Genomic DNA, 13,204 nt, shown 5'->3' with positions numbered 1-13,204 from the left:
GGGGGGTGGGGGTGGGTGGCAGGTGGGGTTGGGGGAGAAAGTAAAGCTGGGAAGGTATTCCTATATTTCTGGTGTTTGAGGAAGATACCAGTTTAGAACCGGAGGTATGGATTATTAGCAATGTTGAGTGAATTTATTTTTCCTAGGTTGCAAGGGTAGGAAGGCCGCCTTTTGGATGTCTCCTGAAATACTAAGTAATGCCTGTCTGGGGTATGGATTTAAGTTGCGACAGGAATAAGAAAAATCTTGGATGGCTGGGGCAACTTTGGCCCCACAGCGGTCAATACCTTGCGCTAGGGCGCAGTACTTTTCAAGTTTTAAGGTTCACAGCGGGAATCACTGGGAAATTTCGTTAAAATGCAGATACTGGTTCAGCAGGCCAGCGATTGTGCATTTCTGTCAAGTTCCCAGAGGATGTTGATGCTTTGGACTGCACTTTGAAGCAAGGTACCATGAGACATCCAGAACGCTTTGGGGGAAAGAAAGGAGTATTGGCCGCGTTCCCTGACGGAGAAGGAGCATAAATGCAATCCTTAGAGATAGGCCCCTCTCCTTTCCCTCCGGACAGGGGGATGGTGCGGGTGTGGGGGACAAAGCGAAGGCTGGCCAGAGCAGACCACTGAAGGCGGCTGCAGGAAGGGCGGGGGCGCCGAGGTGCGTCAGGTGCGCGTGTGCCGGGGATGGCACTCCGGGGGCACGCGGCGTGGGGGCTGCGGCGGGTCTCCGGCCACCCTCGGCGCGGTTTCTGGTCTTTCGGCCCTCGGCGGCTCCCATCGCGGCGGCTTGGCGCAAGGCTGAGGCATTGGCGGCGGCGCTCCCTCCGCCGCTCGGCGAGCGCCTACTGGGCCCGGCCGTGGCGCCCGGCTCCCGGAAGCGGAAGGGGAGCGCAGCCCAGCCTGGGCGGCGGCGGCGGCGGCGGCGGCGGCACTGGAAGAGGAGGTGGAGGGCGAAGATCAGCTGGCGGCCGCGAGGGCAGTGGTGACGGCGAGAGGCGAGCCCGCCGGCGCCGGTGAGTGTGTGCAGGCGCGGGGCGACGTGGCCGTCCCCGCAAGCTTCTTCTCCCAGGCCAGGAACGCTCACCTGTCCCCGCGCCGCCTGGACCCCTTCTTGTCCCCAGCCCCCGCCCGGCGGGCCTGCCGCCGCCCCGGGTCACAGCCCCCGGCTGCTCGCAGCCCTGTTTGTCCCGGATCCTGCCTCTCTCAGAACCACTTTCTGCCAGAGCTGCAGCCGCCCGCAAACTGCTTCTCCCATAACGTGCTGGGTGGGTTCCTGCCCTTAGTCGAGATGATTTTGGGGTAGTTAAAAAACAAAAAAAATCAGTACCCCGAATTCCCCCCTTGTGAATCCCAGTTTCGCTGTGTGCACACTTCCCACCCACGCTGCCCGGAGACCTGCCCGGCAATCTCGGATTTCTCTAGGCTTTCACGGAGCCTTGCCTTCATTTCCAGACCGCGGATGTGAGGCTGCAGAGGACTAACAAGAGCTTCCTAATTGACCTTAATGTCTCCCCGCCTCCAGTCTCCATCCGACGCTTGTTTCGAGAACATGGCTTGTTGATGGCATCAGTTTGCACTTGTTATCATTCACTATAATAGGTCGCTGGAACTTCAGTGAGGAATCCATTTAAAGTTATGGTCTCTCAAGCTGTATTTGGGTCACATTTTAAGATCCCTTGTGAATCAGTGGAGGATGTCTGTACCTCCAGGGCTAAGAGGACCTGACCAATTATTACTTGCAAATATTGGGATATAGCGTCCTTAAAATTACAAGAGGGAAAAAAAAATATCAAGGTCATTGTGGGCGGGTTGTAAATCACAGTGTGAAAGTTACAGTCTAGAATAAAGATGACTGTGGATAATTAAGTGCAAGTTTAAAAGGTGTGTAATGGATTCTCGGTCTTGTACACGAATATGTGTACTTAAAAAAATCACTACGTTCCTTGCAAAAGCAATAATAATAATAATAGTTATACTATTTTGTGGTTGCTTAATATGCAATACCCCTGTACTAAAAGGCTTATTTCCAAGATAAGTTTAGAGAGGTGTTCTGTTTTGTCTTAGTTGTGCTATCTCTTAATGGCAAAAAGAGTTTTGAAGAAGAGATGAGGTGAGAAATCAGTGGGAAAGAAAGAACCCAGGGAGAGTTGGAAAGAACTGCATTCTAGTGCCATTCCTGTCACTAGCTGTGGGTCATGAGTAAGTCAGTGACTCCTGCTGTTTTCTTTTCACTGCAACTAGGGAGTCAGACTAAATTCTTTCAGGCATATTTTAGCTTTTCCATGCTCACTTGCTATATGTTTATATGTAATTTAAGACTCTTGAACATGTCAGATAAGGAACCCTGGTGGCGCTGTGGTTAAGTGCTTGGCTGCTAACCGAAAAGTCAGTGGTTTGAACCCACCAGCTGCTTTGCGGGAGAAAGATGTGGCAGTCGGCTTCTATAAAGATTTACAGTCTTGGAAACCCTGTGGAACAATTCTGCTCTGCCCTGTAGGGTCGCTGTGAATCGGAATCAACTCGAAGGCAACGGGTTCGTTTGTTTGTTTTTAACATGTGAGATGATACATTTAAAACATTTACCTGAAGAAGTGTTGTTGTTGGGTGCCAACCAGTCCATTTCGACTCATAGCGACCCCATATGACAGAGTAGAACTGCTCCATAGGCTTTTCTAGGCTGTAGTTTTTATGGGAGCAGATTGCCGGGTCTTTCTCCTGAGGAGCCTCTGAGTGGGTTCAGACTGTCAGTCTTTCAGTTAGTAGCTGAGCACTTAACCATTGCGTCCACTAGCTCCTTGAAAAAGCATTAGTAAATTATATCAAAATATAACTAAAAATATATAATTCCGTAACTGTTTTGGTGTAGAACTACGCCAGTATTCATTTTGGATGTAAAGCAATAGGGTTATCTTAAGTCCCTTCAAACCGTTGAGATTTCTGTTCACAAAGCTGCGGTTGGAATAAAGAAAGTAGAGCATATTTTAAATAAAATGATGAGAACTGTGTTGCATTGCCTATTTCTAGGATTTTTGCTTAATAAAAGAAATTTAAGTATTTTTCTATGTAGAGAAGTAATCCTCAGCTTAACAGGTAGGTTCTAAAACAGCAAGAAGTAATCAGTGAATCATATAGTGTTTACTTCTTACTGCCCATGGCTCGATTCCTTTAATTCACAGGGACTGATTCAGAACCCGTGGAAAAGTGCATGGGTAATTTCAGTGGCCTGGCATTTAGCATAATGCCATGAATTAGTGAAGAACCTGATTGAGAAGTCTAGTAATGGCTCCATGGAGCTTTTTTCTGGAATTATAATTGAGCATGAGTCAGTGTAAACTTTTTTCGGCATAGAAGGCTGCATAGTGACAAAATCAGTACTATCAGGTGTAACAGGAAAGGCAGAGGAGAAGCCATTTTTATTTCTATGAGGTTGTTCCCTAACTCAGTTTTACTTTCATGTTAAGAAATGCAGATGTTTTATATTGCAGTGATGGTTCAGTGGTAGCATTCTTGCCTTTCATGAGGGCAACCTGAGTTCAGTTCCTGTCCAATGTGCCTGATGTACAGCTACCACCTGTCTGTCAGTGGAGGCTTGCATGTTGCTGTGATGCTGAACAGGTTTCAGTGGAGCTTCCAGACTAAAATAGACTAGGAAGAAAGGCTTGGCAATCTACTTCGTAAAAATCAGCTGATGAAAACCCTATAGATCAAACGGTTTGATCCTGCTGTGCATGAGGTCACTATGAATGTGGGGCCAGCTCCACAGGAGCTAAGAACAAAATAGAACATTAGGGCTGAGATTCAACTTTTCAATTGCACTAGATATAAAGGCACTTAAGCATCTAGGAAAATAATCAGTACGTTAATACCTTTACTTAAAGTTGAAAATATCTGCACTGTTTTGACTCAATAAAAATATAAGTGAAAGACAAGAATAAATAGAAAAACACTAACCAGAGTAGTGATTTGTTGATTAAGAATCTCTGGTAAGTTGAGTCTGCCCAGTTTAAAAAACATGTCTTTATGGACGCGTGTCAAGCTAAACTGTCAGTGGTAGCTGCCTGACCAAAAATGGCTTAGTGGTATGGTAATTTATTTATTTACTTATTTCCCTTTTTAGATCTACGGTGGGCAAAATGTAACATTTTCAGTTTGTCTTCTACCTTCCCAGCCTCCTCTTTTTCTTTGCTTTTCCTCTCAGGGTAGATTAATCTTCTCGGTTTAAAAGGTTGAATCCATACTTGCTCTCTTCACCTGTCTCTTGTCCTTCCATAAAACAGCAGGTGACATAAAAGTTAGTTTTTATACCATTCACTGATTAATTTTAGTTCAAACTTATGCTTATGTGTGATCTCAACCAGCCTTCTGATTTTAAGCCTTTGACCTGTAATTATGGAATGAAGAACTTTTTCACCTTATTGCAGAATTTTCAGCTTCAGCAAGTAGGTGAGGAAAGATTTTTCTTTTAGTGTTGGTGCTTTTGAATCATGCCAGCCCTGGTAAAGCCTGGTGTGAAAGCAGTTTACGTTATAAGTTACCTTTTTCTTTCTAAAGTCTCTTTTGGTGCAGTAGGTAGTAGAAGATAAGTAGCTGGCTTTCCCTCCTTCTTGGAAGAACATGCCTGGTTCATGCCCAGGAACAGCCTGAGCCTCTTACTGCTGGCTCTTACCATATCTGAAGGCTTTTTCCTAGAACTGTTTTCCCTGAGCAAAGGTTATCTATCGTGTTCTATCCTTACCCTACACTTAACTCCATTTCTTCTCTTGCCCCACTTGTTCCTTTTCCCACACCTCTGCCCCCTAAATGAAGATCCCCACATTGACATTTTGTACTGACTAAAACAGTAGTTAGTGATTTTCAGTTCACATCATCCCATACCTTCCAGGTTATTTCTGCTTTTTGTTAGGAGATTTCTGATGAAGTATGTCACTGGAATGCAGTGTTAATAGTGCTATTAATTTACATTTGTTTTTCACTTATGAGGCAGGTACACAGAAGAGCAAGTTTGTGTGAAGAGCAACGGCTATGTTCAGTTTTGTGCAGAATGTAATGATTTAAGGACTCGCTCTAGGAAGTGGACTCCCGAAACCTTTGATGGTACAAGTATGTTATGCTTTGACACTTTGTCCACCTACAAGTTTACAAAGGCTTCCTGGAGAACATGGCAATGGATTCCAAATTCCCTGCTTTAATTATGCATTCCTCACTAGCTTCCAAACTCAAGTCCTGTTTTTCTCCCAGGCTTCATCCCATAGCTCACCAGCCCTTCTGCTGTTACTTGAGAGTGATTTTGTTTAGGGGCTTTAGTTCAGACCCTGTGTTTTAGATCACATCTGTAGGCCTGGTTTTCTGGTTATACAGAAACCTACACGCTCCCTACATGCTTATGATACTTGCTGAAAGTATGATACTTAATGTAAAGCTTTAATAACTGAGGTTTCTCACCTCTGACAAGTAGTCCTCAGACTTTAGTGTTAGAGAAAGTAAATCCCTGGGGTGTGGTTAAGTTGTATCACTAATAATGTTGTTAGGAGGGACCAGTCGCTGGAGAAGGACATTATGCTTTGTAAAGTAGAGGTTCAGTGAAAAAGAGGAGGACCCTCAAAGAGATGGATTGACATAGTGGCCGCAACGATGGGCTTAATCATAGCAACGATTATGAGGATGGTGCAGGACTGGGCAGTGTTTCGTTCTGTTGTACATAGGGTAACTGTGAGTTGGAATCGACCTGACGACACCTAACAACAACAATGATGGGGACCCAGAAGCATTGTTTCCTTCTGGAGTTAGTAAGACTAGGAGTAAAACTCTGCCTCCCCCCACCGCAACTCTTTAAAGTTACCATTTTTTAAAGTGCTTACCATTTGCCAGGCAATTTTTCATTTAAGCAGGACAACAGTGCTGTGGGATAGATATTCTTATCCCCATTTTACAGGTGGTCAAACAGAAGCTTGGAAAGCTAATAGTAAGAGCCCTGGTGGTGCAGTGGTTGAGTGCTCAGCTGCTAACTGAAAGGTCGAAGGTTTGAACCCACCAACCGCTCTGTGGGAGGAAGTTATGGCAGTCTGCTTCCGTAAAGATTTACATCCTTGGAAACTGTGGGGGCAGTTCTACTTTGTCCTGTAGAGTCTCTATGAGTTGGAAGAAACTTGAGGACAATAGTTTTTTGTTTTTTTTTTTTAATGTTGTAATTTGAACCTGGCTCTCTGTTTTTAACCTCTGTGCAAAATTAATTTCCTACTCTGTTGATAATAAACTGAGTATTTACGTGATATTTTAAAAATTTGATTACTCCATTAGCTAATTATTAGGTGCAGCTATATAGCCTGGTATTTTAGGTAGAATTATTTAACTGTTAGGTTTGACCAGTTGTCAGTGTGGAATAAAATCAGAAGTAAAATAGCTTTATAAATAGTTTAAAGGTATATAGCTGTAACTTTGTTTACTCAACTGATTTTTTGCTGTAATTGTTAGATTTAAATTTAATGTATTTCTCTAATATATTAACAATTTTTTTGGCCTGATTTAAATTTAATATATTTCTCTAATATATTAACAATTTTTTTGGCCCTGTTGCAAAAAAAATTGTTTTGGTTTGAAAACTTGTGCTGTAAATTGTTAATTTTATTCTTTCAAACAGTGCAGTGTTTTAAAAAAAAAATTAACGGCATTTTATAGTTCTGAAACTTTGTCACATTCTTGTCATCCCAGAATTTCTTGTGTTTTTATGCCTAGCATTACTTTTATACCACATCATTGGCGATTTGATTCCACGGTGATGGTCTAGCACTGAAATGTTGGCCTCATTTTGGGTGTTAAACACCTGCTTTGTAGCTCTAATGACTGTCAGTGTAAAGCAGGCGTTTTCTTGATTTTAAGCCAGTAAGTGACTGGAATTTGACTCATGGATGGTTGACCTATGCTGTTACCTAATGTTAGTGACAGAAACTACTGTTTTGCTGTAGGAAGCCAGCCTGGAGTCATAGCCTTAGCAACATTACTGACTTTGGCCATGATTCAGAACATTTCGTTGTACTACATTTAATTCTGTTTGAAACTTTTTCTGAAAGAAGATGAATTTGCCATTAGGGTAGTAGTTCCTTTACTTTGTCATTCCAAATTTTGTCTCTGCTTATAATCGAAGGTGTAGCCAAGGAGGCCACTTTAAATTAGCTTAGAAAATTAGAGTAGGAACAAATTAATATTTGGCAGTCTAACACTCAGGAACCCTAAAAATATTGACCCTGGGAGAAAATATACAGGTTTTTTTTTTTTTTTTTTTTCCCCATCTAGAAAGGGAATGGAAATGTTATGATTATGATTTTCATGTGTGTTTCATGTCCTTAATATGTAATAGTTTGCTGTTGCTGTGGTAAGCAATACACTTAACAAACTCATGTCCTTCATTTCCTGTCTTGTCCTTAACCAGAACCTTGAGAGCCATCCTAGAATTTGCCCTTTGCTTCTAGTCGATCATCAAGTCCTATCAGTTTTACTCGTAAGTTCTCTTGAATCTGCCCGTTTTCAGCATGCCTTAAGTATTCCTGCCACACCCCCATACTCCACTTATAAGTTACCATTTTGGGGATGCTTATTATATGCCCTCATCATTTCTCACCCGGCTAACAGTGAGCCTAGCTTATTGCACATACTCAGTCTTGGTGCTTTATCCACTTATCGAAGTTCATTCTTCAAAGTGTTGCTATTCCTGAAATGCAGATTTGATAATGGGCATTTTTCTGTCTGAAATCTTAAGTCATTCCACTGTGGCCAGGGTGAAGTCCAAACTCCTTGGCATGGCTTAACAGTATTTTTCCAACTGAGGATCGCTCTCAATTTGTGCATTATGAAATGAGTTTAGTGGGCTATGACCAACATTACATATTTTTATTATAATGGAATAGAATGAAATAAAATAGAAATACCAGTGCATCACATCTGGTAAGCGTAAATACAATTTAATTAAACTCTTTCAGTTATTCATATATTTATGTGTTTACTGGTAATGTTATAAAAAATATTTCTTAGAGTTGGTTGTGGTCAACAGATTAGATGTATCTTACCCCATTCTTCCACATGCAGTGACTCCAGTCATTTCAGTTTACTTAGGTTTTCTCTGCCTGCTTTCATACCTTTGCTTATTGTGTTCCTTTGGTCAGAAGAGCCTTCCTCCATTTTTCATCTAGCTTACTCCCAGTCTTCACTCTCTGTAGGAAGCTTTTCATGATGGAAGCTTACCATAAGAAATACATTTTGTAACACAACTTGGCACATACATAAGTATTTGCTAAATAATGATCTGACCTTTCTGTTTGATGCTGAGCGCATTAACCATTTACACCACTGAGGGTGAGCCATAAAACCCGTTGGCATCAAGTCAGTTGTGACTCACAGCAACTGTATAGGATGGAATAGAACTGTCCTGTAGGGTTTCCAAGGAGTGGTTGGTGGATTTAAACTGCTGACCTTTTGGTTAGCCCCCAAGCTCTTAACCACTGCACCACCAGGGCTCCAGGGTGAACTATAGTATATATATACTCTATAAATGTTTATTGAATTAATGAAATATTGAATCGGTACAGGTTATCTAGAACTCTTTACAGTGTTATTATTTAAGCTGTAGAAACTAACTTTTATGGTTGACTCTCCTAAAGGTTTCATTACGGGAGGATAATTTAGAAGTTGACTCTCTTAATGGTTTTATTACAGGAGGATAAGTGTTTTAAAAACATTTTAAACTAAAACTTGCTTCAGTTTGAAACTCTTTATTCTGTTTATCATTTGTGATTAAAGACTTCTAGCCTCACCAGTCTCATCTTGAGAGAGATTTCATTGCAATCTGTCACATCTTTGATCTCAGAATCTATTGTCATATTGCGATTTGTGTTGAAGGAAGTTTGATGAATCCCAGATGATGGACTGGTTGTTAGGTGCCGTTGAGCTGATTCCGACGCGTAGTGACGTGTAACAATGAAATGTTGCCTGGTCCTGCGTCATCCTCACAATTGTTGCTTTGTTTGAGCCCATTGTTGAAGCCATTGTGTCAGTCCGTCTTGTTGAGGGTCTTCCCCTTTATCCCTGACCCTCTACTTTACCACGCATGATGTCCTCCAGGGATTGGTCTCTCCTGATAACATCCCCAAAGTAAGCGAGATGAAGTCTTGCCCTCCTTGTTCTAAGGAACATTCTGTCTGTACTTCTTCCAAGACAGACTTTTTCGTTCTTTTGGCAGTCCATGATATATTCAATATTCTTTGCCAACACCATAATTCAAAGGCATCAGTTCTTCTTTGATCTTCCTTATTCATTGTCCAGGTTTCACATGCATATGAGGTGATTGAAAATACCCTGGCTTGGATCAGGTGAACCTTAGTCCTCAAAGTGACATTTTTTTTTAACACTTTTAAAGAGGTCTTTTGCAGCAGATTTGCCCCATGCAATATGTTGTTTGGTTTCTTGACTGCTGCTTCCACGGGCGTTGATTGTAGATCCAAGTAAAATAAATCCTTAATATGATGGACACTTGATGCTAATTTGATTTTATGAGAATTGGGTGGTTTCAAAAGAGAACGTTCATGTATAATGGTAATCAAGTGCAAAGTTTTTGGAGGTGGGGCTGGATATTAAAGCACAGAATCAGGTGGGATTGAATCATCTTTTCTGATTCTTTCTGAATTTAAGACTTGTAATTAGCATTTTCACAGTTAGAATATTTAGCTGCTTTCAGTTTTTGTCTTTGTGACATCATTATTTGTTAAACCATTAACAGGTATTCATGGAGAACTGTTATTGAGAACAGCCATTTGGTGGGATATAATTGAAAAAAAAAAAGAATGAATCAGAATCAGGATAAAGGCTCTAAATGCTAATACTAGAAAAATTACAACACATCTCAGTGAATTTGCAAGTGGTAAGTTTGCATTTATTTTTATATAGGGATATATCTGAATTATGTGACATAGTATCCTTGAATGTTTGGGAAGATACATAATACGCATATAAAGTGAGTCAAGTCTTATGTTTAGATGTACTTAATATTGTTGATTAGCAAAAAATGTAGTTATGTTTATTTAAATTTCTTGATATTTAACTTTTAACTAAACATTATTGTTAAATGAGACTTTTTTCATGGGGGATATAAATAATATGAGCTTCAGAAATGTCTTTTTGAATGTTAAGTCTTAACGTGAGTTTATTTATGTATATATATCCCAGAAAGTTCCCTCATGCCCCTTCCTAGTCTGTTGGCTGCCCCTCAACAGGCAACCACTGTTAAGATTTTTCCCCACTGTAGACTCTGCCTGTGTAACTTAATTTTTTCTCTTAGCAGTGTGTAGTGGATAGCCATATGCAGATTTAGCCTATCTCCTTTTTTCTATTTTTAAAAATTTCAGTAGCTTGGAAATAAAACCTCTTGCCGTCGAGTTGATACCAACTCAGCCACCCTATAGGACAGAGTAGAGCTGCGCCGCAGAGTTTCCAAGGCTATAATCTTTTACGGAAGCAGACTGCCACAGCTTTCTTCCTGCAGTGCGGCTAGTGGATTTGAACTTCTGACCTTTCATTTAGCACCTGAGCACTTAACCACGGTGCCACCAGGGCTCCTAGCTTGGAAAAAATGTATGCTATGAATTTGTTATATTTTATTTAATCATTTCTTTCCCTCTATATGGATGTTTATCTTGTGCCATATTTTTGTGATTACAGAAAGTGCTCTGTGGAACATCCTTGTATGTATATGTACCTGTGCACTTTCGTGAGGACTTTTGTAGGTATTACTAGAAGTAAAACCGCTGAGTTATTTTGATAGGCACTGCCACATTGCCTTCTGAAGATGATTGCATTAGGTTACACCCACACCAGTAATGCATGAGAGTGTCCTTTTTTCTGTGTCCTCTCAACATTAGATATCATCAGTCTTTCTACAGTTTTTTCAAAGACCGGGTGAAGAATGTACCTAGTTATTTCACGTTTTCCTCTTTATTTTCTTTGTTTGCCTCTTACCAGTCGTATGTTGTAATATTTTCCCCAGGGATGCTTTTGTGTCTTTTTAACTTTATTTTGGGTGTGTTTTGTGCTTTAGAAATTTCAATCTTCATGTGGTTAAATATGGTTTATGAGTTTCATTCTTGTGTGTAAAGACCTTCCTTATTCCAAAATTATAAAACCACTTGATAATTTTTTCTAAGAGTTTTGCTTTTTATTTGGAATTTAGAAGAGAAAGTGAACTGAAGTACCAGGGAGAATATAATGTAGAGAATGAGATTCAAATTGGTCTTGAAGTATGAGTTTAAATAGAGTAAGCAGAAAGGTAGAGACATTTCAGACAGGATGAATGGAAGATGGAATATGTTTCATATGTGTGGACCAGTGATAAGACCAGTTTGGCTGGGCTGGAGAGTCATATGTAATTGTAAGTTTAGAGATACAGGTTTGGTTAGATTTCTTGTTAAGTATTTTGGCTGATCCTTATGATTTTCTAAATCTGCTTTCAGATGTTGCAGTTTTCTGTCAATATAGTAGTTTTCTGTCATTTTCTTTTCATAATGACTTGAGTATTTTTCCTGAGGAGAATATGTGATGAAATATATATAGTTGCCTTAAAAGATGAAAGGTAGTATCCTACCAGAATTGTTTGGGCATTGTAAATGTTTACTTAGTGTAGTTTAGTAGAGTTAAATTATAATTTCTTTTAAAAAAAATTTGTGCTGTAGTAATTTACATCATTATGAAATTAATTACTGCACTCTAGTATAGTTACCAGATAGCAATCTTAAAAAATGTTGAAGTACCAGTATGTCCGCTGCTTACATCAAAGTTTGAGTTATGAGCTCACTATTTAATATACAGATTAGTATGTTGGAATCTCTAGCCAGTAAAAAAGGTATTTCACAAATGCCACGCTTGCTTAAGACCAAGTAGCAGCACTGTAGCCAGTTGGGTTGTTGCTTCTGATGTGTAATAGTTTCTGTTCAGCCATAAGTCATGCCTGGTAGGTGTTAGCTGAGTAGAGTAATTCTGATTCTACAACACTGCCAGTTACTTGTTTGTGGCCATACTCTGACTTGGAGCTCTTGGAAGACCACTGTTTACTTCTCTACAACTCAGGTATTATTATTTTTAATAATATTCAACATCTTATTTGTTCATTGTTCTGTTTTTCTCTCTTATGCTTGCTTTTCCTTGGGGCTGCCTGTTCTTTTAGAGCTTGTCTTCTACCTGTATTTATATCCAGGAAAAATTGCCACATTTTTAAATATTCTATTTTTTCACTTTCTGATACTTTCTGTTATGAGGGATTTCTTCTGGTGATTAGGAAAATTTGTTATTTTCTGGCAGAGGAAAACACAAATAGAGTTCAGAAATATGAATGAGTATTTGATAATTTTGTTTTGCTGGCGTTCGTGCTTTTCTGTTTCTAGTGTTAATACATTTAGAAGTAAGTAATAAAATTGCTCTGTCCTATTTAGTTATTGGAGAGCCCTGGTGGCACAGTGGTTAAGAGCTTGGCTGCTAACCAAAAGGTCAGCAGTTCAAATCCACCAGCCACTCCTTGGAAACGCTGTGGGGCAGTTCTGCTCTGTCCTGTAAGGTTGCTATGAGTCGGAATCGACTTGATGGCAGTGGATTTGTTTTTTTCTTTTTCTTTTTTTGGTTATGGAAGATAGGATGGGGGAGGGTAGTCTTTTAAAATGAAATATTCCCTAATCTTTTTTTCTTTGTTCTGATAGATTTATAGCGTTGAAGAACATTGGCAAGACCTCTAAGGGAAAGTACCCTGAGTTTCTTCAACCGATGATACACTATTCTTAGAATGAAGTGGTCTGGGATATAAACCGAAAACCTAGGGGTCAACCTTGACTCTCTCATCTGTAACCCCTAATAGCCAATCAATCAGTAAGGCTGGATGATTTGATTCAGTTTCTTGAGTTGGTCCCTTCTCCAAAACTAATTTTGCCTTTTGTCTTCTCTGAGCTTCCTAACTGATCTATGCCTTTAATTTTATCCTCCATATTAGAGCTTCAGTAATTTATTTAAAATACAAATCTCATGTATGTTCCAATAGCTTTCCAATGCCTATTAATGAAGTCTTAGCATTCTGACATGGCACGTTTAAGCCCTTCATAATGTAGCCCCTTATTTCTTACCACTCTCACCACTGAAAACTATGCTTTACTATTTAAAAAAAAAAAAAAGTTACTGTTGAGTTA

The 13,204-nt window shown here is 40.1% G+C and overlaps 1 protein-coding gene across 6 annotated transcripts in view; it reads left to right on the top strand.

The window, feature by feature from the left end:
* Positions 1-922: 922 nt before the first annotated feature.
* The window catches only part of ZDHHC21 (zinc finger DHHC-type palmitoyltransferase 21), a 52,605-nt gene continuing 40,323 nt past the window's right edge, over positions 923-13,204 (top strand). For 4 of the 6 annotated variants that reach the window (XM_023728611.1, XM_023728613.1, XM_023728612.1 and 1 more), the window contains exons 1-4: positions 923-1,009; positions 4,981-5,096; positions 9,763-9,903; positions 12,725-12,890. The gene's annotated coding sequence lies outside the window, so the exon portion shown is untranslated. The remainder of the gene's footprint in view (positions 1,010-4,980; positions 5,097-9,762; positions 9,904-12,724; positions 12,891-13,204) is intronic. The other 2 variants (XM_023728615.1, XM_023728614.1) reach the window with 2 other exon arrangements.

This window comes from Trichechus manatus, unplaced genomic scaffold (genome assembly GCF_000243295.1).
Source record: "Trichechus manatus latirostris isolate Lorelei unplaced genomic scaffold, TriManLat1.0 scaffold00025, whole genome shotgun sequence".
In the NCBI taxonomy this organism is placed as follows: Eukaryota; Metazoa; Chordata; class Mammalia; order Sirenia; family Trichechidae; genus Trichechus; species Trichechus manatus.
The sequence above is the reverse complement of the archived record's forward strand: the minus strand, read 5'-3'. Positions and strand labels throughout refer to the sequence as shown.